Consider the following 4,586-nt stretch of genomic DNA (forward strand, 5'->3'; position numbering starts at 1 on the left):
CTCTCTCTCTCTCTCAAATAAATAAATAAAATCTTTAAAAAATATATATATCTTTTTTTTTTAAAGATTATTTATTTGAGAGAGCGAGAATGAGAGAGAGAGTACATGACGGGGGGAGGGTCAGAGGGAGAAGCAGGCTCCTCGCCGAGCGGGGAGCCCGATGCGGCACTCGATCCAGGGACTCCAGGATCATGACCTGAGCCGAAGGCAGTCGCTTAACCAACTGAGCCACCCAGGCGCCCCCCATTAAAAATATCTTTATTGCTTTTTCTGATTACAGAGGTAATACATGCTCATTATTTTAAAATCTCAGCACTTCAGAAATATATAATACAGAATGTGAAAGTTTTCTCTGTCATCCTAGTACAGATCTGACTGTATTAACTGACCATCAGAGGTTTTTTTCTTAGGCATACACTATAGACATACTCGTATAAATACTTTTTATTTTAACCAAATGGGATGGCATGGGAACTGTTTAAAACTTGTTTTGGGGGGCGCCTGGGTGGCTCAGTCGGTTAAGCGTCTGCCTTCAGCTCGGGTCATGATCCCAGGGTCCTGGGATCGAGTCCCGCATCGGGCTCCCTGCTCAGCAAGGAGTCTGCTTCTCCCTCTCCCACTCCCCCTGCTTGTGTTCCCTCTCTCGCTGTGTCTCTCTCTGTCAAATAGGTGAATGGAATCTTTAAAAAAAAAAATAAAAAAAAATAAAACTTGTTTTGGTTTCATTTTACAATGTATGGTGGACATCTTTACACATTGACTGGTAGGGACCTGCCTCATGCTTTCAAACATCTGCACAATCATCCAGTTATACATACAAGACTTCAGAACCGCAATGATAGCATCCACTTGAAAGGCAGGAAAGTTCCCATGGTATTCTACGTTTCATTTATGTTTGGCGTTTATCATCCTGAAGCATATGGTTTTTCAGAATCTAGAAGCCAAGGCAGTTGTCAATTTTAACTGAGCTCCTGCTTTTTTTTTTTTAATGCAGTAAAAGCAGGTTTTATTCAGAAACTATTGCAACAGGGGAAAAAGAGGCCTCAGTATAGAACTGGGCCCCATCCCTAGGACAGCACAAAATGGGGACTAAAAAAAGCCAAAGAGGAGGGTCAGGGTCAGGGTCAGGGGATGGAAAATTACTAAGAGGCAACCTCAGGAATAGAAAGATTCTAGTTAAACAGACCTGACAGGATTCTTGCTGAAGGCAGGCCAGGGTGGTCAGATGCTGTACAAAGGAAAACCCACAGTCTTTCCACCCCTGAATCTTTCTCCTGTGAATCTCCCTTACTACTCACACAAAACACTTCACTTCTGGTCACCAAAAGAGTGGTTTTTTCCCCTACATGAAGCAATTCTCCATGACATCAGCTGGGGTGTCCTGCAATTCAACTCAATTCTGACACTATCTGTCCAGAGATAGCATCAGGTTCCACAGGTTAAGGTTCAGACCCACAAAGCAGCCGCCCCTCCCCCACTTCAGATGCCAATCCAAGTCCAGGTTATCACCTGTGCTTCTGACTGATGTGAGCTCCTGCTTTTGACTGAGAAATTAGTAATGTGGACCAATGGCCTCTTAAGTTTTTACGTAGGAAGTCTTCTTAGCCTCTCCCCCAGATTTTTCCTTAGGAGCCTCCCACCCTGGTGTAAATTAAGCTTCCGACAAAAAACAGCTCCAGGCTACAATCAGCCCTGGGAACAGAGCTTTGGGACCTTGGCTTTGCTGTTTTGTGGAAATGGATCTGATGATTTGCACAAAAGTTCCTGCCTCTCCTTATGACCATATTAAAAGCCCAAGTCCCAACAGTGCGTTCCAGGCGCTATGTCAACTGCGCTCAGTTCTTCCTCCTCTCCTGTCTCCGGCTCACTGATTTCCGCCCCACTGGCCTCCGCGCCCTTCCAGAAGCGGGCACACGGCAGCCCCAGAGCCTTTGTCCCGGGCTCCTTCTTTGAGAGCTCCTCTCCCACACCCTAGCCCAGCCCACACCGCTCACTCCTTCACCCCTCCCTCTTTGCTCCTAGTCACCTTCTTTAATTAAAAAAAATTTTAAAAAGATTAGGTACTTTATTTAAGTATAGCGTATTTGTCAAGGTAGGTCAATGGTATGATTTCCCAGTTTACACACTTTTCTTTTTTTTTGAAGATTTATTTATCTATTTATTTTAGAGGGAGAAAGAGTGCAGGGGGAGGGGCGAGGGAGAGGGAGAAAGTGTCTTAAGCAGACTCCATGCTGAGCATGGAGCCCGATGCAGGGTTCCATCTTATGACCCTGAGATCAGACCTGAGCCAAAATCAAGAGTCCGAGGCTTAACCGACTAAACCACCCAGGCACCCCAGTTTACACACATTTCTTTTATCTATCATCTATCTATCTATCTATCTATCTATCTATCTATCTATCTATCTACCTATCTATCAGAGACAGAGAGAGCAAGCACAAGCAGGGGGAGTGGCAGGCAGAGGGAGAAGCTGGCTTCCCGCTGAGCAGGGAGCCCGATGCGGGACTTGATCCCAGGACCCTGGGATCATGACCTGAGCCGAAGGCAGATGCTTAACCAACTGAGTCACCCAGGCATCCCTACACACATTTCTAATGGAAAAATTGGGGGAAATGGTTCAGCAATGTAAGGCATAGCTCTTGAATATCTAGAATACTCATCTTCCTTTATTCTGGGTAACAGAAGGATATAAACTTAAAAACATAAAATAACTTGATAAAAAAAATAACCTAAAAATATTTTTCTTTGCACAAATTGTCTCCCTTCCCCCTCCTGTAACACCATTTCATCTCTGCAGAGCAGTTAAAAAATCCTCTTATCGGGCGCCTGGGTGGCTCAGTTGGTTAAGCGACTGCCTTCGGCTCAGGTCATGATCCTGGAGTCCCTGGATCGAGTCCCGCATCGGGCTCCCTGCTCGGCGGGAGTCTGCTTCTCCCTCTGACCCTCCCCCCTCTCATGTGCTCTCTCTCTCTCATTCTCTCTGTCTCAAATAAATAAATAAAATCTTTAAAGAAAAAAATCCTCTTATCAGTGGAGAACAAGAGAAGTATGAATGGGGGCCCTGGCTCCTCCCATTAAATAGTAATCTTGCTCACAAGATTCCTTTTCCCACAGCCTTTGTTGGTTTTGTTCTATACCGTGGTGAAATATCCCTCACATAAAAGTTACCATTTTAGCCATTTTGAAATGGCTAAAACACAGAACCCACACTGGGCAACCATTACCACTATCCATCTCCAGATCTTTCCATCCTATAAACAAAACTGAGACTCTGTCCCCATCAAACATTCACTTCCCCTCCCCCTCCCCCAGCCCCATGCACCCACCACCTCCTTCCTGTCTCTTCCTGTCTCTGGGACTCCAGGGACCTCATAGAGGTGGAATTGCCAAATATTTGTCTTTTTATGACTGGCTTATGTCACTCAGCATCATGTCTTCAAGGTTCATCCATGTTGTAGCAGATGCCAAAATTTCCTTAGCTTGTAAGGATGAATAATATTCTATTATGTGGATGGACCACCTTTTGGTTTATCCGTTCTTCCCTGATGGACACATGGGTTTCTTCCACTTTTTGGGCTCCGGTGAATAATGCCTTACTGTCTTTCACATCATGGAAAACTGTGCTCCCTGAAGGCAGGGATGGTTGTCTGCTTTTCTGGGCTCTACCCTGGGACACACAAAAACATCAGATAATCAGAGACTTCTTGCTAAAGAGAGCCACGGACAGGCATTTCTCCTCTACTCTCTCCCACTGGAAAGAAGTGGCCCACTTGCATTTCACTGTTGTGTTTTCCAAGCTCTTTATATATTCTAGATATGAGTCCTTTGTCAGCAATGGGACTTGCAAATGACTTCTCTGTCAGCGATGTGTCTTTCCATGCTGTTATCAGGGTCTTTTGCAGAGCACATGTTTTAAATTTTAATTAGGTCCAACTTGTCGATTTTCCCTTTTATGGGTATCCGATGATAGGGGTTTTCTTGGTAGTAAAATACACACACACAAAAAATTACCATCCGTGGCATTTGGTACATTCACAATGCTGGGCAACCATTGCTGTGTCTAGTTCTAGAGCATTTTCATCACCCAAAAAGGAACCCCTGAACCCATTCCCTACCTCCCCCCGCCACCCCCGACAGACCCTGCTTTTCATCTCTGTGGATTTGCCAACTCTGGACATTTCAGAGATAAGTGGAATCCTACACTATGTGGCCTTTTGTGTCTGGCTTCTTTCGCTTAGCATGAGGTTTTCAGATGACAGATGTTTTGGTCGGACTCGTGGCTCTGCACTGGTGGTCTGCATTCCTGTTGGGTCGTCAGGCAACAGGCTGGTGTTGTCCGCACCTCCCAGCTTGGCGCCTCCTCTCCCTCCTCCCGCACACCCTCTTCCCGGCTCGCCAGCTCCCATTCTGGCTTTCAGGGCCCCACTGCTCCAGACACATGGCTCTGTCCTGGCAGCTCCCAGGGTTCCCACACTGGCCTCACCTCACGCCTGCTGCCACCACCAAAGCCTGCTTCTCCCTCATCCCCCTGCCTTACCCTCCAACGTACGACCCTTGACATCTCCTTGCCCAAAGCCCACCCCCAG

This window comes from Leptonychotes weddellii, chromosome 5, assembly GCF_054177405.1.
Source record: "Leptonychotes weddellii isolate Sample4059 chromosome 5, ASM5417740v2, whole genome shotgun sequence".
Classification (NCBI taxonomy): domain Eukaryota; kingdom Metazoa; phylum Chordata; class Mammalia; order Carnivora; family Phocidae; genus Leptonychotes; species Leptonychotes weddellii.